Here is a 23,008-nt window from a genome sequence, read left to right as displayed (position 1 = left end):
GTTTTATGGCCTTTCCTGCCTGGGCTGGCTCTGAACTGTGATCCTCAGGCCTTAGCCTCCTGAGTAGCTAGGATTACAGCTGTGAGCCACTAGGGCTGGACAGAAATTTGCTTTTGAAATTAGAAACAAGGAGAAGGAATTAATGAATGGAACAATATATTCAAATTCCTGTAGTGTGCCCCCTTCCGTCAGTGCTTTCTCCTTTTTCCTGGCTCCCTAATTCCCTATATCTTGGCATTTGAAGGTGGGTTACTAGCAGCCTAAGGATGAGGGCTGCATGAGTTCAAATTCCAGATTGATGCGTCTACATTGAGCAACCACATGTCACTGGATTTTTCTACATCTTCCTTTTCCCTTCTGTCAAATGAGTTTATCAACAGAAGCTCCATTGTATACTTTTGCTAACTTCAGTTTTTATAGTTACTTTATACGTTTTTGTTTATAGCCATGCAACAAATCACTGCTTGTAGTTTTCCAGTGTCTTAATCTTGCAAACATTAATTGTAGTGAATGCTTAAGATAACATTTTTGGGCAATTTGTAATTATGTACACAGAATAAATTCTTAGAATTGGAGTTGCTGGTCAAACGTTCTATACATTTTAAGGCTTTGGGGAGTCCTCTGTCAGACTGTGCTCACAAAAATAGGGTCCTCAGGGCTCAGATGCTTATGTATGGGGAAGGCATTCACAGCCAGGCTGACAGAGGTTTCTCTGCTTCTGAGGACTGCCTCACCAGCCCCTGTCATCCTCAGCTCAGGGACTAACCAAATTGGACTTTTCACTACCTGATCCTCCCCAAATGTTTTTTTTTTTTTCCTTTGCTGCTTCTCAAAAAATAAATAATAAAACTCCACATTGTTCATCCTGTCACATTTCCTTGACTTAGTGTACTCATGGCGGTGAGGCTCAGGTCTACTGAAAGCTGTCCTGTAGTCTCCGATTAGACAACCTGTGTCTCACTCAACCTGGTGTGGCATCTTAAAAGACAATGGATGAGACAAGGAAGTCAAGCAGGACTGGGAATAAAGGAAAAGTCATCCTGTTTTTCTCTCTCTTTCTCTCTCTTCCCAGCACAATTTTATAAATACTTAAACATTTTGTTTCTTCCTCTTAAAGCTGGCTATCCATAAAAATTTCAGACAGGTGTTCATTCCCTAAATGTCTTGGGTAGTTAGATGAAATTTCTAGCAGGTGTCAGATATTTAGCATTAAAAAAAATCTCCTGACTTCAGCAGTATAATACAAAAACTCTCATTATTTACTCCACTTTGTTTAAATGTATATTTTTCTTCAATGTTTTAGAGGATGAAGGAGATTGAAAATGATCACCTAATAGTATAAGATTTTTACACTCATTAACCTTTTGGAAACATTTGTATGTTCTTCAGGAAGTCAGCTATAGCTGAATTCAGGGAAGGCTGTTCCTGAGTGTGTGGGGACAAGCAAGGAGGGAGTGTATATTTTGTTTCTATCCTGCATAAACTTATACCTTTTAGAAGTCTATTTGTGTATTTTTATCCTATTCCATAATTTACTGCCACATTTTTTCTAGTAATACTCAGCTCAGAAGAAATGAGATAGGAGGCTTGAGGGCTGGGAGAATGGAGTAAAATTTAGGACAGGAGAGTCCAAGCCCTGGTCTAGTGGGAGTGAAAGGTATGGCTGAGGAGACAGAGCATCAGATCTGCAAAGCCATCCTCAACAAGGATGGAAAATACTTCTAGGCCTTCTAGAACACCATGTGCAGTTTGGGTAGATGTCAGACAAGACCCCTATATTATCATTCCCAAACCTAAGTCATTATCCACTTAAGTAACACATTGTTACCTGCTTGCTCTCTCCAATGCACTTCTCTCAAGCATCAGTGATGTTTCTTACACATAATCTTAATCTCCAGAAGAGTCTCCATTTGTGCCTCATCACAAGACATTTCAGATCCATTATCTTATTGAATTCCTCCAGCAGCTCCGTGAAGATTCATGTTATAATGTCTGCAAATTACGGAACTGAGCTTAAAGGTTGTGATTTTCCCACTGAGATTAAGATTGTGTCCTGAGTACCACATCAACACAACTTATAAGGAAAATACAGAACCAAAAAGCTTAAAAAAAATCCCCAAATTTATTAGAGACTGATTACTTTCCAGACAATGGCAGCTAGCAGAGTTTTCTGTAGCAGCACTGTGGAATAATGATTTGAAAGTACTGAGGGAAGAGGAAAGTGAATCTCAAATCTTATACCCAGCTAAACCATCACTCAACACTGACTGTGACATAGATAGCTTAGCTATGAAACTCAAAGGTAGTTTATAATCTTTAGACCCACTGAAAAGTGAATTGAAAAAGAAGGCAAAATTGGAAATTAATTTACTTTCCATAATTCTCTAAAATGTTATATAAAATGTGAAATAAGTCCATCATGAGTACATGACTGTAATCCCAGCACTCAGGAGGCTGAAACAAGAGGGCTGTAAGCTCAAGGCTGGCCTAACTATGCAGTGAAACTATGTTTTCCAAGTAATTAATTAACTAATTAAAGGAAGTGAAGCTAGGCTTAGTGGCAGATGTCTATAATCCCAGATATTCTGGAGATAGAGATAGGAAAACCATGAGTTCAGGGACAGCCAGCCAAAGTTAGTAAGATTTTATCAGAAAAGCAAAATAGGCAGAGCAGGATGGACAGTCCATTGCTGGTGAACCGTGCAGGAAGATGGCCATGGTTCCAGTCAGTGGGGCCTTTGTGGTCTAAGCATCTGTCTTGGTTCCAGTACTTACTAGTAGATAAATACTAGATACTAGTAGCAAATGGTTGGCTAGTAAGATACAGTATTCTTTCTATCCCAAGCTCCATGAGTATTCAAGGGGTTCTCATCCTCATCCAAAGTAGAACTAGTGTCCAAACTGAGGGGAAGGGGAAGAAGAATAGCAGCACCTCTCTTACCCCCAAGCAACTGAGCCAACAATAGGCAGATGGTGTGACATCACTCCTCAGAAACAGCAGAGGTTTTGGGTCATTTGATTTAAACTAATAACCTTTAGATCAACCCTGGGGATAGACAAGGCTGACTTTACTACCCCATCTTCCAGAGGGGAACACAAGGCTCAGAGAAGCTATGTGACTTGGAAAGTGATCACGTGAGTGGCTGGCAAATGGAAGAATTTAGATTGAAATGTAGGTTTTCTGGGTCGCTCTGCTAGTGTCCCTCTAAAAACCTAATCATCAAGATGATGGCATTGCCAAGAGGGTGGGGTGGGAAGAGTGTTAAGGCTGGAGGGTTCTGCCACCACGAATGAGATTAATTACTACAGATGACTTTAGGCAGAAAGCTATACTGTCACTGTCTCTTCTGCTTTGTTAAGAGCACCATGACATGATGCCATTTTGGAAGTAGAAAGCAGCACTCACTCAACATTGGATTTGTCAGGACCTTCCTCTTGGACTTCCTTGCCCCCCAGAACTGTGAGAAGTACATTTCAGTTGCTCATATATCACCCAGTCATAAGCATTTTGTTATGGAAACAGTAACTAAGATGTTCCTCTCCCCTAGTGCCTCACCAGTGAATTTCCAGTGTCATCCTTGCCCCCAGAGCAGGAGCAGTATGTCCCCAGGGGGACAAGGTTGTCAAGCAGGGTACTAAAGGAGATCGCTGTCCTCTTCCTCCATGCCACACTCTCTACAATCTAGTAGTGACCTTCTGTGCTCCATCCCCACTCAGATCCACTCCTGGACCTCTGCTCCTCTCCCAGAACACGGAAGTCCTCCTCACTTTTCCACCCTCTGTGTTGAGGATCTTGGGTACCTGGGGCTGCTGGACTGGATGGTCACAGACAGTCAATGGCGGGGGTTGGGGGTGGAGGGTGGGGAGGGTTCCACTTCACCAGGATGGAGCCTGAACTCCCCCACCTCCAGTTCTGTCCTCATGAAGGCCCTAGTCCATTTAACATTTCTCCTGTCGCCAATGTCTTCTTGGCAGCAAAGGACACCTGTGCTGCAGAGCTTCACACCGTGTGCATGCGCCATAAATATTGAATGCTGACAGGCTATTTTTTTTTCCAAAAAAGATGAAAGTTCCACCTCTTAGGACTCTCTTCTGCTGTGCATCTTTGCCGAGAGTGGGTTAAGATGGTCCATCTTTTAGCAAGAACCAGGGTTTGGAGATTAGTGAAGTGAGAATTGGTCAGGTTTAATGGCACAGATAATATTTTATTTTTATTTCAATTTTAATACACTATCAACATGCAATGAAGTAAGATATACGGCAACACTTGAGAAAGGAACTGCCCTCCAACTTCTCTTCAGTTACCAATTTGGGACCAGTTTCTGACGTTATTTTTCTGCCAATCTTGAGAATCTCAGAAAATTTTGGCTTCATCAAAATGATATATTAGGAAGGGTAAAGGTCACCTTAAACTTTGCACAAGAAATCAGGGCAATGTTTGAGCATAGCACTTGAAAAAAAATTTCCCCCCAATGAGATAAAGGAGACAGAAAAAAAAAACTTCTTTCCTCTAAGCAGTGAGCTTTCTTCATTCTGTGGTGGCATCCAAGATATTTGTTCTGACCCTAAGAGGCCTTTAGATGTATAAATTGGCTTGTTGAACTAGGAAAACTGATCTAGCCAGAAAGACTCTGCAGTTCTTCAATATTTGTGGTTCTATTTAGAATCAGCTCCCTTCTGGTCAGGGAGGTTACCTGATTGATCTTAGAGCCTCTACTATACAGCTTACTGCCTGGCACAGAGTGGTTATCCATAACAGGCATGACAGTAATGTCATGAAGAACAACTGTTGACATGTGTTGAGCATGTCTGGCTGTTCAGATGACTGTTGAGTATTTCATGGGTATGGCTGACGTTACTATTCCATAAAACCCTATGAAGTGGTATTAGGGACTGAACCATGTTCTTCCTTCAAACTACATGTGGAAGTTTTAACCTCCAGTCCTTAGAATGGGTCCTTATATAGAAACAGGCTCACTGTAGATGTTATTAAGGGGATGTCATGCTGGAGTGGAAGCAGAGGACTATGATGACTGGTGTCCTTAAATAGAGGATAGAGTTTGGACACATACACTCCCAGACAGATTGCCACGTGAAGGTGAAGGCAGAGATGGGCTGATGCTACAGAAACCAGAGAATGCCCCCAAGATTACTAGAAAATCACTAGAAGCGACGAGAGAAGCATAGAACATGTAATAAAACTTCCCTCACAACCATCAGAAGGAACCAACCCTGGGTTTGGACTTCTACTGTGAGCCTCTCAGTGGGTGGTACGTGTGTGTGTGTGTGTGTGTGTGTGTGTGTGTGTGTGTGTGTGTGTGTGTGTGTAGTGTGTGTTGGGGCTCAAACTTAAGGCCTAGGCCTTGTCCCTTAGATTTTATGCTCAAGGCTTAGTACTGTACCACTTGAGCCATAGCCCCATTTCTGAGTTATTTGGTGATTAATTTGAAATAAGGGTTTCACAGAATTTTCTGCTCAGGCTGGCTTCAAACCCTGATCCTCAGACTTCAGCCTCTTTCATAGCTAGAATTACAGGTGTGAGCCACCAACACCCAGTAAGGTCGGTATTTTGTGACATCAGATGTAGGACATGAATGAGTTACAACACTCATGTTTTGCAACTGAAGAAAATAGAGGCCTGGGGGAATGAGGCAGCCTTTCCAAGCACTCACTGGTTATGGATGCTGACACCAGCACAAGCGTGTAGGCTGTGTGATGCTAAACATCTCACTGCGTTTGCTGGCCAGGAAGCATGATGCCAGCCTGCAGTAAGACCTCAGGTGAGTTGCCTAAGTCTTGTTTTCCATTTCTTCGTTTTCGAACCCAATCTGTTGTGCTTCCATTCTGGGCACAGGGATGCTCTCCAATCTCTGGACTATATCCCTGCCCCTCAAAGAGTTCTCTGTATAAGTGGGAAGGTGATTGGAAATGAAGGGACTTACCCAGGGCTTCACATGGCATGGGCTCCATGGTTCTCATACCGCACAAGGAGGATGTTGAGGCTTAGAATATGACAGTACTCGTCAAAGTTTACGCAGCCAGGAGTGATGGGCCTTTCAGACCCACCAGCTCTATCTTCAAGACCCATGATCCTTCTGTCCCCACTCCCACCCCCATCAGAAAACAGTTCCAGAGCAAGATGTGAACAAAGGCATAATTACAACCCACCCGGGATTGGTGAGGACTTTGACCAGCTCTTGCCACCTTTGGTATGGAAGTAGTGATACGGTACAGGATGGAACTAGGTATGTGTATTGAATGGCTTGAGATTTGAATCATCACACAATTACCTTATTTACGCTTCCCTACTATTCCATGAGGAAGGTAGTGCTTAGATTCTAGAACGGTGGTTCTCATCTGGAGATAGTTTTGCCCTCTAGGAGCCATTGATCAGTTTAGACACATTGTGAATTGTGCCCACTGGGAGTGGGGCAGGAGAGAGCTCTGGCATTTGGTGGGTGGAGGCCAGGAAAGTGAACACACGGACCAGCGAGGACAGAGCTACCACACACAGAAAACTACCCTGTTCAAATGTCAGTTGAGTCCACGTGAAGAAACATGTTCTAGAAGATGAAAGTAAAGTTTAGCAAAGTTAGAAATGTGTTTCAGGACACCCAGCTGGCACAACTTCACTAGTGGTAGCACTGGAAGAATGTAGGGAAGAGAAAGAGCTCCAGTGGTTCCTTTCTCTTCGGAGGAACATTCTCTCTCTAAAATGGCCATGGTGACCTCTGGAGCACCTGTCTGAATGCTTCCTGTCACAGGGGAGTCACCCTTAGCTCAGCTACTGGCCAGTGCCATCCCCCCGCATGCTGGGTATGAGACCAGATGAAGAGCCCTCACAGCTACGGAGACACGGTGGGTTAGCTGAGGCCTCTGCCGGGGCTTTAACTTGTTGATCTGCCAGACTGACTTCTCTTGTTCACCTGGGGTAGTTGTTCACCAGGAAATGGCCTATATGCAAATCTCCATGTCAGAGTCATCTGTCCTGATCTCTCTGACTAAATGGAAGTGTTCGTTCAAGACTGCCATAGCTCAGGATGTAAAAGTAAGTAGGAAAAAAGGTCTCACAGTTGTGGGGGATTGGGGCTTGAACTCACAACCTGGGCATTGTCATTTAGTTCTTCCACTCAATGCTGGCACACTCTACCACTTGAGCCATAGCTCTACTTCTGGCTTTCTATGGAAATGTAGTTGGAGCCGGGCACTGGTGGTTCATGCCTGAGGATCACAGTTCAAAGACAGCCTGGGCAAGAAAGTCCATGAGACTCTTATCTTCAATAAACCACTAGAAGTGGCACTTGGCTCAAGTAGTAGAATGCTAGCCTTGAGTTGAAGAGTTCAGGGACAGTGCCCAGGCCCAGAATTCAAGCCCCATAACCAATGTAGTTGAGAACTACAAATAGTACTGTTTTCACTATTTGGGAGGTGAAGGTCAGAAGGGTGTGATTTTAGACCAGCCTGGCCAAAAAACTTAGTGAGACCTCCATCTCAATTAATAAGTCTGACATGGTAATATGTCTGTGATCTCAGCTATGAAGGAGGTTGTGGGTAGGAAGATTGTAGTCTGAGGTTATGCCCGGCCCCCCTCCCAAAATATGAGCCTATATCTGAAAAGGCTAGGGGCTTGTCTCAATTGGTCTAGTGTCACTTAGCAAGGTCAAGGCTCTGAGTTCAAAACCAAAACAGAAATGTATTCCCTTCAAAACATTAAAGGAATATTGCAGGTGGATAATTAACACAAGGCATCTTTGCGATGTTGTAATTGCCTAGTATCCTGACCATTTGGAACCTATGGAGATGAAAAAGAAAACGGTATAGACTACTACACATGTGTGCGTGCATGTGCACACAATACATACACAAGTGAAATGGGAGCAAGATGGTCTATGGTGTATGTGTCTTAATTGTGGTATTATACTGTGGTTTTGTTCAGTGTTATCTCATAAGGGCACTAATAATGCCCACCTCTTGAGTTACTACTATGTTAAGAGTATCTTATCTCTTTCAGAAAGAACACTGGAAGAGAATCTGCTACATGGCAAGTGCTCAATATTTCCTAGTTCTGGGATCAGTGGAGACTTCTGGTTTCCTTTTAATTCTTTGAACTTTCTAAACATCCTACATTGGCATATTGAAAAATGGCATTTGTAATTGCCTTTGTGGTATCAAGGCTTCCATCCCACCTGAGCCTAATTTCCACCTGGGACCTGTGTGGTCCCCAGATGCCAATTCCATATTTCCTATTACTGAACCACACCAGGGTGGCTTCTGACTCTAGTGGCCCCAGGAAATCTTGTCCCAGTGACATTGCGGATCCTCTGAACACCTGCACTTTCCAATTACATGAGGAAATAAACAGTCCTGATTGTCTAAGCAAACCCAAACCAGCTTTCTCATCACTGGTAGCATGAAGACTTTGCAAAGACATTATATTCATTCTCAGAAATTAACAACAAAATATGCTCGTTGAGAAACCTCTCCTTTCTAAAGGGTTCAACCCAAACTCCTCCTCTAACAATGTCCCAGGCACTCTGGTCCAGGCTGACTTCCCTAGCAGTGAGTGGCTGTAGTCTATGCTCATTTGACATCAACTACATTCATGCTCTCTGTTCTGGTGGGTGTACATGATCTTCCCAGAGGGGCCAGAAAATTATTTGAAAGCAAAGGTCAAGTCTTACCATTCTGATCAATCTCAAGATGCCATGTCCAAGGCCCACTAGATTATTTTCCTCATGTCTCACACTTATGGAAAGCTTCAGTTTAGACTTGAACATTATTTTGAAAAGCTGAAACAGTGACACCTCATATGCTAGACTTGAAATCTCAATCACTGAAGATGTTTTCTGAAAAAAATGTTTTTGATGGTGGGGGCGGGGGGAACCGAGGTTCAAACTTGTCATGGTTGTATCTGGGTTTGAAGGAGGAAGTCCTTTTGTTTTCTTTTTCTTTTGTAATTAAAAAAAAATTTATTATAAGGGTGATGTACAAAGGGATTACAGTTACCTAAGTCAGGTAATGAGTACATTTCTTTTTGAAAAGTGTTCCCTCCCATTTAGTTCCCATTTAGGAAACTGAGGCCCACATAGTCAGGGGCCCTTTCTTTTCCAGGTGGTATTGCTCATGGGTGACAGAACTGAGTCTCGATCCCAGGTCTTCTAGTTACCCAATAAATGTTCATTAGATTGGAAAAAACCACATCCATAGAATTACCTCCAAATGGCTGTGCAAATTCACCTTGGAAGATAAGATGCTCTGTAAATGCTTTGATAAGAGTTTTACAGCAGGTTCTGAGTTGTTGGCTCATTTTTCAACTTGTCGGTGGCCCTGTATGATATAGAGTGCCAGGCTGACGCAGGAAGGGATTTTTCTCCACTCGTCAGTCAGGTGGCTTATTTCAGCCCCCGGAGTAGCTGTTAATCAGGTTTCAATAGACTTCAGTGTTCCACTCAGAACCTGTTGGCAATCCTAAAACTCTACGGGTCCTGTCATCTCTGCCAAATGAGCTCAGGCGATGGCCCCATCCGTTTTCAGTTTTATGGAGGGATCTCTTCAGAGTGATTCCTGCTACAGCATTAATGTGCACCTCAGCAGGGACCCCCTTCCTCACTCCAAGCTGCTCCCCCAGGGCACAAGGGATGTGTTCCCACTTCCAGAGATTTAATAGCACTGAAGCAAGTTCCTAATGGCCAGTCCAGTTTCCCCATGTGTGGAGCCCTGGTTTGGAGCTTGCTACTCTTTCTAATGCTGTCAGAACTTGTCCAATTTTTTTCCCTTGTAACTTTGAGGAGGTTCTCCTTTCCTGTTTCTTGGTTTTTATTAGACCTAGATTACTCCGGCAACTCTGCGTCTTTCCATTCCAAAAAGATTTAACACAAATATCTAGCATACTGCATATCTACTCTGTGTCAAATCTGACCTGAGCAGATTATCTTATTGAAAACCATGGTCAGCACATGTTAAGTAAAGTTAGCAGTCTTTCTCAGATAAGGAAACTCAGATTTCAGGGTGTTTGTGAATTTGATGCCTTTGGAGTCCGTTCACATTCCACATGTGATGATGTTGACACCACCACTGTAGATTCTAGACAAAGTGTCTGAGGTGTCTGACTATTGTCTTTTAGATGTAAGTGAACAATATTTTTTAATGAGGAGGGAAAGATTGCAAATTGAAAACCAGTGCATGTTTACAGTAGAAAATGTTTACACACTCTAACATGCCACGTGGCTCAGAATGTCAACTACTAGGTTCATGTATAGGTTTAAACCACAAGGAAAAGGAAAAATTTCTTAGGAAACTTCAACCGTCATTTCAAATTCTGTGTGTGAGTGCATTGGAATGTGTTTGTCGTGAGATGTGTGGGGCCTCCAGAAGTAAGAAAGCCTAGGTCTATGAAGGTATTACGAGCACCTGCCAGCCCTCCTGCACCCCTCCAGTGCACTGAAAATAGACTCAAAACTTACTAGAATCCTTTTGCACATCACCTTAACAATAAGATAAAATGTAAAAACCTTACCAGCTCTAAAATTGGGCTTTGGTATATGCAAGACACTGACTGTATCCTTTTGCATTCTCTAAACTGCCAGTGGCCCATGCTATAACACAACTTTTCCCAGGTCAACTGAGCTCCTTTGCTCAAGGCTAGTGCTCTGCCACTTTGAGCCACAGCACCACTTCTGGTTTTCTGATGGTAGAGGTAAAAGTCTTGGGACTTTCCTTCCCTGGCTGGCTTTGACCACAATCTCTCAGCCTCCTGAGTAGCTAGGATTACAGGTGTGAGCCATCGGTGCTCAGCTTAAGTTTTTTTTAAGGCCATTCAAACTTTGCTACTCAGAAGAGTACTCCCGGGTTCCAGGTTCAGTGTTTTTGCTATGACATATAAATGTCATGAGACAGGAAACAACACTAGTACAGGAAGTATGAGCATAGAGAAGAAATGTGGTCCTGACAAATGGTAGACACATGCATCTATAGGAAAGAACTGAGAAAATATTCCTATTAACCTTGGTCAATTCATTTTTGACAATGGTGCCACAATACCAATGGGGAAAGATCAGTCTTGAATAATAGAATCCTGGGAAAGCTGAAATGGCCACATGAAAAAAATGAATATGATCTTTCATCTTATTAATGCAAAATAAATCAAGACCAAGGTGAAAAAGTCAAAACTAATTAACTTACATAAGAAAACACAAAGTAAATCTTTAGGCAACAGTTTAAAAACTATGTCACCAAAAGCTAAACAACCCAAGGAAAAAAAGAATATTTGGCCATTTTTATTAAATTAAATATCTTTGTATTTATCATAATGGTTCATGTCTATAATCCCAGCAGTGAGGAGGCTGAGGCAAGAAGCTCATGTGTTAGAAGCAAGTCGGGACAACATAATGAAACTCTGTAACAAATAAATAAACCTTTTGTGTGAAAAGACATCAAGAAAATCAGTAATATAGAATGGGAGAAAATATTTGCAAATTGTATATCTGATGAAGGCTTAGTATTCAGAATATATAAAGAATTCTTACAACTCAATAATCTGAAGACAACAGTATTAAAAATAGGCAAAGGATATGAATAGACAGGGCTCCAAATTAGATATGCAAATCACCAATGAACACATAAAAAGATGCTCAACACCAGCAGTTATTAGGGAAATGCAAGTCAAAACCAGAATGTGATAGTTTGTAGAAAATGGTTTGATGGTCCCTCAGAAAATTATACACTAAGTTATCATATGACCCAATCATTTCACTCCCAAATACATATACCCAAGAGAATTGAAAGTTCACACTCACATAAAACTTGTACTCCTTGTAGCATCTTCATCACAGCCAAAAAGTAGAAACAAGCCAGATGAACTGAACACCAACATGAAATGTGATATACTCATACAATGGGACATTGCTCAGCCACATGGAAAACTATCCTTGCAACATGAGGGCGCATGAATGAAGCCAAACACAAAGGGCCGTAGAGCATGATTCCACTCATATCAAATGTCTGTTATAGGCAATGGGATTTCTCTTTGGGGTTGATGAGATTGTTCTGGAATTAGGTAATAATGGTTAGGATATAGCCACATAACTTCATGGATATACTAAAACTCACTGGACTGGTGACGTGAGTGGGTGATATGCCCATCCATCCATGCCAGCTGGGGTAGAGCTCAATGGGATCACCTTGAGTGGCAGGTAGTTTGGGAGCTGCTGTACCAAAAACCAAAACTTAGAGCAACAGCCAGGGAGCACAGAGTCAGGCACACTGGCAGGAGGTCTGCCTGGATAGAATCAAGGGAAGAGGAAGGGCTGTTCCAACATGTGCTCAGAGCTCTTCATCCACACAGAGCAACAGATTTTTCCCTCTTTGGTAGTATTTGTCTCAGGGCTTGGATTGTTCTTTGCCTTTGGCATCTACCAATCATCAATAGCAATGGTGATTACTCCACAATAATCTGTTTTGTTTTGAGACAGGATCTAACCATTTACCCCCAGCAGGCCCTGGCAACTGGAGTGGCTGGGATTATAGGTATGCATCATCACACCTGGCTCACAATAACGTGTGTGTGTGTGTGTGTGTGTGTGTGTGTGTGTGTGTGTGCAGTCCTGGGATTTGAACTCAGGACTTGTGCACTGTCTTTGAGCCAGTACTCTATCACTTAAGCCACAGCTCCATTTTTGGCTTTTTGGTGATTAATTGGAGATAAGAATTTTAGAGACCCTTCTGCCCTAGCTAGCTTCAAACTGTGATTCTCACATCTCAGCCTTCTGAGTAGCTGGATTACAGGCATCAGGCATGGGTCACTGGTGATGGCTTCTTTTTGTTCTTCTACTTTTGTTATTTTGTTTTCTTCTTTTTTGTGTGCTGGAGCTTAACCTCAGGGCCTGGGCACTGTTCCTGGGCTTTTTTTTTTTTTTTTTTTTTTTTTTGCACAATAACTTTTTAATGCCAACAGAAGTTTTAAATATTTTATTTTAAAACATAGCCAAATAAATTAAGCATTTCGCAGGAAAATCAGCACTTCTTCCAGAGTTCTGTCAGTATTTTGTCTTCTTTAAAGAGGCTAAAGAGTTTCATATTTTCTAGACCGAGCAAGCTAGGTGGGCGTTGATTCCCAAACTGGATGGTGGATCCTACTTTGCTCTTCTGCATGTTCCAGAACTCCAGATGCAGGAAGCAGGAGCCGGAGCTCCTTTCCCAGACTTCCCTGTGTGGGTTAAGGATCACCTGTGTTACTAATAATTGTTGTCTTTGGTAACTTCGACTGGAACAGTAACAAAAGGTATAAATCACCCCCAAGGCTCTTAATTACTCCCATTAACAGTTGTTTTGTTATCCCGGATGCAGAGCAGTTTCGCTGCTCTGTGAGTTCACACAGTGAGTTTAGAGGTACAAGCCTGGCTTCAAGCCAGGAGTTAAAATAAGCTATGCTAAATGGATGCTCAATTGTTCCCCTGGACTCTCTCTAGGTTTGAGGATGGGAATGCTGCAGGAGCCGGATGGGTCTCTACGTCTTCCAGGAGTTCCATGGGTTGTTTGTGCCTCCCTCTTGCCACGGTGATTTTATTTTTGTGATCATTTTTAGTTTGACCTATAGCGTCACTGTGGTGTTCCTCCATCTCCATATCTGACCTTGTGCCACTAGATATCTTTCTCCCTTTTCTTCCATGCAGTTTGTAGCTGGGAAACCCTAGAGCTGTAACAGTAGGAAGGATAATCCAAGCTGAGTGCTGGTGGCTCATGCCTGTCTAGCTGCTCAGGGGGCTGAGATGTGAGAATCACAGTTTGAAGCCAACCCAGGTGAAAAAAAAAGTGTGAGACTCTTTGTCTCTGCCAGCCTTGAGCAGAAAAGCTCCAAACCCAGAAATGAGACCCCAGTCATACACATAGAGGACAGCAAACCACAGGGGGGAAAATGATTGCATCAAGAGGACAGTATTTCCAAGATGCAAAAACTTAATGGGAACTCAGAGCAGATTCCACACACAAGGAGTGGGGCTTAGACCACCAGTCACTGTCTGGATGCAAACATCTCATGTTAGCGTGTCATCCTAATCTCTCACTCTTCAGTTTCCTAACAATTCAATAATTATTCCTTTTAAAGAGCCAGCAGATGTGAGATCCAGCTAGCATGTGTGAGATATGCTGGGGTTCTGCAGTAGACTTTATTTTGGTTGTTGTGTAGTTCTATTTCATTGCTAAGGTGATAGTGAAACTGTAATTCAGTTTAAACGCTACTTGTTACAGGCAAGCTGCTTGCAATATATGGGCTCAGGAGTTAGAGGAAACTCGTCTTTAGGTGTTATTGGCACAAAATAACAGCCTACAGTTTGGTCCTGTGGATGTGAAAGACAAATAAAGCTTCCTGTGGCTTGACAACTTGTAAAAGTGAACTCTGTCACAAAACATGTAGAGAAAAGAAAAGGCACTGAAATCTTTCCCCAACTCCAGTAGGAAAACCACGGAAGGCTGTAAAAGCCAGAGTACAGGACTATGATTAGGAAAAGTTCAAGAATTCTCCGTGAAAAGGAAACTGACAAGTCATAGGCTAAGGGGAAAATATTTGCAAACCATATATCTGATAAAGGACTGTTACCCCAAATATACTAAGACTGTTTCAACAATAAGAAAAAATGAAACCAAATTTTTAAAAAAGTCAAGGTCAGGCACCAGTGGCTCATGCCTATAATTCTAGCTACATAAGGGGCTGAGATCTGAGAATCAAGGTTCACAGGCAGGAGAAGTCCAAGAGACTATCTCCAGTTCACTAGGAAAAAGTAGAAGCATAGCTCAAGTGGTAGAGTACCAGGGTGAGTGAAAAAAACCAAGCAAGAACACAAGGCCCTGAGTTCAAGTCCCAGTATTGGCGTGCACGCGTGTGTGCACACACACACACACACACACACACACACACAGGCTAAGAGCTGAATAGAAACTTCACCGAAGATTATACATACACATCTGTCAAATAAACATAGAAAAAGGTGTTCAACATCACACCGTCAGGTTATCCTGGGTTATAGCAAGCTAACGCTACATATCTATCAAAATTGTCAGAATCCAAAACACTGACACCACCAAAGAGTGGTGTGATGTGGAGCTACAGGAACTCTCGTTCACTGCTAAGGGGAATGCAAAATGGTACTGCCATTTTGAAAGACAATTTGGTGGCTTCTAAAGCTAAATATACTCTTCACATAAAATCCCAGCTATACAATTTGCTATTAAAACAAATAAGTTTAAAACTCACACAAAGATATTTTACCCCAACACAAAACTTATACAAGCTTCATTCATTCATAACTACCTAAACTTGGGAGCAGGCAAGCTGCCCTTCAGTAGGTGAATGGGTAGATAAACCATGATCTATCCTGGCAGTAGAATATAGCTTAATGCTAAGAAGAATTGAGCTTTGAAGCTCATGAAGCTCAGAACAAAAATACCCCAAAATAAGGCATCTTGGAATCCTGGGCATTTCAAGCTGGTATAAACTGAGAAAACTACAAAGGAAGAAAGATCTGTTGGATCTTCTCCCACCTCTGCTCCTATGATAGGTGGCCTGCTCTAGGACAGGGTAGAATGTTATACCAACAGGCCTCTCTATTTTCTTCTGTTAGTCCATACCCATTTCTGTACAGTCGTACTTGTACAAAAATACCCATTCTTTACCAAACCTAACCCTAACAATAGCAGTTTTTTTTTTCTGGGTCTTTTTGGGGGCTTTGTTTCAGAAGATTCTCATGTTATGGAAAACGTTGGGTAAATAAATCCATCACGTTTTCCTTTTGTTAACCTGTCTTTTGTTAAAGAATGTTTGTCACAAACCTTCAGATTGATGAAGACATATCCTATTTTTCTCCCTAAAAAGCCATGTTAAGACATGCAGGAATCTAAAATGTAAATTAAAAGTTCAAGGAAAAGGCTATATATTCTTCAATTCCAACCTTATGACATTCTGGAAAAGGCAAGATTAGGAAGACAGTTAAAAAAATCAGTGGCTCCTAGGAATTACTTGGAGAAAGGGATAAATAGGCAGAGAACTGTTCTGGATGGCACTATAATAGCAGATATATATCATTATAGATTTATCAAGACCCATAGAAGGGATGCTACCACCTAGAGTGAACCTCAATATTAACTATAGATTTGGAGTAATAAGGAAGTGTCAACATGGGTTCATTGCTTGTATCAAATGCTCTACTCTGGCTTAAGATGCTGATAGTAAGCGATTGTGTATGTATGTGTGTATGTGTGAGAGAGACAGATAGACAGACAGACTGAAAGAGAGAGACAGACAGAAAGAAAGAAAGAAGGAAAGAAAGAGAGAGAGAGAGAGAGGCAGATAGATAAACAGAATTATATTGAGAACTATCTGTACTTTCCATTTAACATTGCTATGAACCTAAAACAGCTCTTGGAAATAGTCTGATAAATAAAGAAAATTACATCACCCCCTCTTCTTTTATAGGACTACATGGAGATGAAAATTTGAAGTTTATCATTGGGATTTCTCAGGCTCCTTTGAGCCTGGCCTTTTACATGCCAAGGTGCCGGGGCTTTCTTTACCATGTGTTCAACATGATGTGGAAAAACATGGGAACAAACTAGTCTCTGCCTTCATGATATTTACAATTCAAAGCAGGAGACAGGCGTTAACCAAGCCATTACAATAGCTATCCAGCAATTGACTGAAGTCCCAAAAGCATCTAAAGAGGAGATAGAGCCATATTACTAGGGTTAGGAATGATCTATCTTTAATTTAATCTTCAACCATAAGGTTGAATAGGAGTTAGGCATGGCCAAGTGTATTTTCAGGTTGTGAGGTTAGAAGGAACTGGGGGTGCAGGAAATACTGCAGAGTTGGGCGATGAGGGAGTAGAGTGTGTGGGAGAAATGTAAAGTGCCAGATGAGTGTAGCACTAGGAGCAGATGAAGTGGAGAGAGATGCAGCTGATGTGGTGGGCATGCGGTGGATGGCATTTATCCTAAAAGCAAGAGCCAGCTCGAAGGATTTGAAGGAGAAGGATGATGGTGCCTTCTCTCTCCTGTATTTCTAGAACTTAGTTTAGTGCTTAAGACATCCTAAATGACTCGGTGAACATTTGAGAAAAGATAGATGGAAGAAAAATGAGAAAGAGGTATGCACATTCGTTCACTCAACTTGCCCAGTTATGGATGATGGAATTCAGATGGAATTTGAGCCATCTGAAACTGACCATGCTCCCATTCAAATAATACATTTCTAGTTTAAATCATGATTGTGGTTATCACTGTCATCATCTATTATTAGGCTACAGGTCATTTTCTCCTTAAAAAAACCCACAGAAAATTTAACTATTATTAGAAATTTTTATTATCATTTCAAATCAGGATATTTTCAATTTTCTGTGATCAAGATTTGGGAGTCACCTTATTTTCCACCTTAGCTGTATCTGAAAATTTATGTGCATCTCCTGATGAGACATATAAAACTCAACAGCAACTTTACTACTAATGATGGGAGATATTGGTTTTTATTTGTAGCCATTGTTCTTTAATGACCTAAATAGCTGTGACACTTCCTACCCTACACAAAGGAATATTGATTTTTGTTGTTGTTGTTCTTTTTATTCTTGCTAGTGAAATCTTCTCACTGAAGGAGTGAATCAGCTAAGCTGAGCACTTTTGTATCCTCCCACCATGGGTCAGCTGGGATTCTCCATGTGCCCAGAAACTCTTGAGAATGAAATGTTCTCCTGCTTGACAGTGCTGTCTCAAAGGTAACTGACTTCTGTTCAGAGTCTAAGAGAATACCCTTTACCTACTATTTTATACATCTTCTTGGATGGTTAGAGAGGATGATGAAGGCTTCTAAATAAGGACAAAATAAGTCCGCAAATTAACAGAATGACAAAAGAGGTAGAGGGATGACTAAGCTTACAAGCTAAATAGAGACAATAAGAATGCAGGCATTTCTTAGGACCCTGGGAAAGCAGAAGAAAGGGAGAGAAAGAAACAGAACATCAAATTGAGAAGGAGGCCTTGGACAGATGTGCCCAGATGCGCCCAGGCCCCCAGCATCCCTGAGCTGAGTTCCTCACCACCATGGAGAGTGGTAGTCCCAGAATTCAGCAGCGCTGCCCTACAGTTGATAATTAATACACTTATATCAAAAGAAATGGATAGGAAAAAAAAGGATGGGTGGATAAACGTGTAAATGAAGCAAAACTAATACATTATAACTATTATATCCTGGAAAGGGTACTGATAAACCACTATCTGAAAAGTATCTAAGTAGAAACCTAGGCTCTTTTCTGGGCTTTCTACCCAAAGCCAGTATCACATGAGTCTCCATTTTCCCCATGAAGCATTTTCTGAGGGAGCCCTGGAACCTATGGCTTTTCTCAACTTCTTGGGTCCTCTTAGTACCAGCTGTGAAGAGGGACAAGCAAGCATGTCTGTTACATCCCAAACTACTTCTAGTTACAATGGCTTTCCATGCCAGGAATGGATCAGGTGCTCCCTCAGTCTTTACACCTGGCTTTTGAGGGTGGTACAATCAATAGGATACCTCTTCTCCCCAAGTTCTAAGCAAACTGAGATAGGCGAAGGAGTAAGAAGGAGATCAACATGTCAGCTTTCCTACAGATGAAAACTATGGGGAAAAGCAGGGTAGGTGTGATACATCAATGAGTTTCTACCTACTACACCTTCGAATTGGGCTTTGAGCAGAAGTTTAGCCAGTGGCAGATGTACACAAACCTGGAAGAGAGACATGGCTAGTGCTGTAATGCATCTTCATAGCACTCTATAGTTGTGAGGTGTTATTCCGAAACAGAAACCACACCATAGCCACTTTTGTTCATGGAGACACCATCTTTGGTTCTTATTAAGGCCATTGCAATGAAACAAACTATGCACAAAGTCATTTACAAATTATCTCTCCATTTACATGTATCCACCATTTGCAATATTTCCCCACACCAAATCCCCCAGAAAGGTGAAGGAAAGAGATTTTATTGTATTTCCATCTTTTTTACTGTGCTTGTGGATGCCATATGCAAGACGCACGTGAAAAGCCTAGCCACAGCACGCCCCTCATGGGCACTGCGAGCCATTTACATCAGCTTTTCCTGTTACAGTAGCGGTGGGCATGTAAAACGTTTATTACTGTTATATTGCTGTTGCTCTCATTCTACACATACCTGCCATTGAGCATCTGGTCTTGTGTTGAAATGTGTAGGAGTGTGTTGATGTTTTTTCTGGAACTTGTAGGTTTGTTTTTTTTTTTTAAATTTAAGTGATTCTGGCTGTCCTGGCCTACTTCTCTGGCCCAGAGTCTTGAGGGAGAAAACTTTGTAGTAGCAGACCACCACCACCACCCACCCACCCACCCACCAATCAACCAACCAACAAACAACAACAATAACAAAACACCCTCAGCAAAGACTGCCTACAATGCTCCTGAAGCTAGTAGGGCAGATACTAGTACTCTCATTTCTGACACAGAACACTGAAGCTAAGTGACTCCCTAAGGCTCATAGCTAGTTGTATGTACAAGGTTGGGATTCTCATTAGTCTTTCTAGCTGCAGCCAAAGACTTTCCTGTTCTAGCATAGCTGCTTCTGACAAGTATATCAACTGCATATTTGAAATTGGCAACTTAAGTTTTTAATCTAACGAGTACTGCAAGCAGAGTCATTAAATCCCACCGATCCACCAATTTGTATATTTTATTTATTTATTTTATTGTGAAAATACCGTACAGAGGGATTACAATTACATGGGCAAGATAATGAGTACATTTCTTATCAAGCATTGTTGCCTCCTCCTTTGTTTCCCCTTCCCATCCCTCCCATCTCCCACCCCTTTAGATCACTAGAAGAGAAGATTTTGGATATATTCACAACAAGGAAATGATAAATACTTAAAGTGAGGTATATACTAATTACCCCGATTTCATCATTAGATAATGAATACCATGTTTCAAAGCATCATATTGTAGGTCAATAAAATATTCAACCATTTTTCAGTTTTCCCATAGGTCAAAATATGGATAATAGGTTGATGTGGTTAGATGAGAGATAGGAAAATGTAGTTCAGTATTACTTTAGTCATATTCCTGAGCCAGTTGAGGGCCTAAGCTTCCTGCAGGTAATTAATTATGTAAAAGGATATGTTAAACATCTACTTTTTGGGGGGGGGAGGGGTTCCGGTCGTGTGGCCTGAACTCTGGGCCTGAGTGCTGTCCCTCAGCTCTTCAGCTCAAGGCTAGTGCTCTACCACTTGAGCCACAGCGCCACTTTCGGCTTTTTTCTTTTTGCTTATGTGGTGCTGAGGAATGGAACCCAGGGCCTCAGGCATGCAAGGCAAGCGCTCTACCACTGAGCCACCTTCCCAGCCCCTAAACATCTACTTTTTAAGGTGAAGTAACTCTGTGTCACTCATTTTGAATTTTTATTCCTGAGCACAATATCATTCAATTATAGGAACCCAATATATCTGATACAAATGGAATGGATAAAAGTAGATGGATGAGCAGAAGACTTAAATATAGATATGAAAAAGGAGATTCTTTTTTTTTAGGTCGATTGTGGGGCTTGAACTCTGGGCCTGGGTGCTGTCCCTGTGCTCATCAGCTCAAGGCGAGCCCTCTACCACTTGAGCCACAGTGCCACTTCCGGTTTTTCTGGTGGTTTATTGGAGATAAGAATCTTACCGACTTTCCTGCCTGGGCTGGCTTTGAACCTTGTTCTCAGCCTCCTGAGTAGGCAGGATTACAGGCATGAGCCACCAGCTTGAAAAAGGAGTCTTTTATCTTCCATATAAAAAGTCACTCATTCAACAAACATGAGTCCTTACTGTTGGCATCATTTTGAGTTGCATAGAAAATACAATAAGCTAAAAAATGTGTTTTCTGTCTCAAAGAACAGCATGGTAAATTGGAAGGAACTTAAAGTATGGAGTTGGGATCTTTGCATCCTCAGTCTTGATTCTACTAAGTAATAGTTATTTTGAACACTTTTTTTTTCTTTTCTTTTCTTTTTTCTTTTTCTTTTTTTGGTCGGTCTTGGGGCTTGAACTCTGGACCTGGGCACTGTCCCTCAGCTCTTCAGCTCAAGGCTAGTGCTCTGTCACTTGAACCATAGAGCCACTTCTGGTTTTCTGGTGGCTAATTGGAGATGAGAGTCTCACAAACTTTCCTGCTTTGAACTGTGTTCCTCAGATCTCAGCCTCCTGAGTAGCTAGGATTACAGGCATGAGCCACCAGTGCCTGGCATGAACACATTTCTAAGTTTAAATTCTTCCAACCTTTAAATTGAGGAAGATATTAATCCTTCATGACAGTTGAGAGGAATATTTATAAAAATGCTTTCTAGATTGCTATGCAATTCCATCATTTTGTGTAAACATTCTATAAACATTTGCACTTAGTTTATCACATTCAATTTGATCCAGAGTACAGAGTTGTTTTAATCCCTTGCTTTGTTTTGGCAGTGAGGAGTTGGCTGGTGGTCAGTCGTGATGAGATAACTGTCAGTGTCAGTATTCCATATCACCTTCTTCTTCGCTGGAATCTGCTCAAGACACACCACAAAAGCATTTGCTCCTAAGAGCTGGCTAAAGAAAAAGACACATGATTGCTAAGCAAACAGAAAGACCCAGCAGCATGTCTGAGTGCTTGTGTCTAATGACAATTAATAGGTCATTGTTCATCAACAAATGTTTATCTGTCACCTTCCATGTAGTAGTCTCTACAGAAAATACTGTATAAGGAATACTGGAGAGTAACATATATGCAGATGCCACACAAACTATGTTGGGGTTATGCTCCGATAAACTCACTGGAAGTTGAAAAGATGATAAGCCAAAAAGAAAGTTAGGCTGAGATCTGAAGATTGTAGTTTGAAGCCAGCCTGAGCAAGAAAGTCTGTAAGACTCAATCTCCAACTAACCACCAAAAGAAGCCTGAAGTGGAGCTGTGGCTGAAGTGGTTGAGTGCTAGCCTTGAGAGACAGGGCCCTGCATACATGCCCCAGAACTGGCACAAAAAAAAAAGAAAAGATAGTTTTTACAAAGGCATTTAATACAACTTAGCAATCAAGCATTCTAACTTAGAACATTGGTTGTCTGCCCTGGTGATGTTGTGTCTGGTTATAGACAGTAGCTTGTTGTTGCTGTTCTGAATTGAGGCAGAATAGCACATTACTCTTGTCCTGTGCTAGCTCAAATTCCAAATCTGAAGTATGGTTTCTAATGAATGTACATTGCTTTGTTTTGTTTTGTTTTGATGATCATGGAGTTTGAACTCTGGGCTTCAGGCACAGTCTCTGAGCTTCTTTTGCTCAAGGTGAGCACTCTACCACTTGAACCTTTTTTGAGTAGTTTATTAGAGATAAAGAGTCTCATGGAGTTCCCTGTCTGGGCTGTCTTTGAACTCCAATCCTAATATCTCAGCCTCCTGAGTTGCTAGGATTACTAGGTGCGAGCCACCGGCATCTGGTTCACATTAGTTTTTTTGTTTTGGGGTTTTTTTTTTTTTGTTTTTGCACCACTGTAAAGTCTAAAGTTGTAAATCAAACCATCATAAGTTGGGGACTTTCTGTATAAATACAAGAAGATATATTGTCAGAATTTTCTCATTTAATTATGGAGGCCTGGAAGTCCCACTCTCTACTACCTCTAAGATGCAGAACTAAGAAAGGCAGGGATATAATTCAGTCCAACTTCAAAGGCCTGAGAACTCATAGAGCCTTAACAAGTCTTGATCTGAGGTGGTAGACTCTCAGGTCAATACTTGCATTGATACAATAATATCCCAGATTAAAAACAGAGAAGGAAAATTTGTCTGCATTGATACAATAATATCCCAGATTAAAAACAGAGAAGGAAAATTTGTCTTTCCTCTCCAATTTTGTTCTCTTCAGACCCACAGTGGCAGTGGTTTAGGTAATGGTCACTCACATTGAAAAAATCAGTACATTCATGTTGAGAAAGAACAATACATTTCTGGATATGCCTCACAGACATA

This window comes from Dipodomys spectabilis, unplaced genomic scaffold (assembly GCF_019054845.1).
Source record: "Dipodomys spectabilis isolate Male_0828 unplaced genomic scaffold, ASM1905484v1 ptg000002l, whole genome shotgun sequence".
Taxonomy (NCBI): Eukaryota; Metazoa; Chordata; class Mammalia; order Rodentia; family Heteromyidae; genus Dipodomys; species Dipodomys spectabilis.
This window is presented reverse-complemented; position numbering follows the sequence as displayed.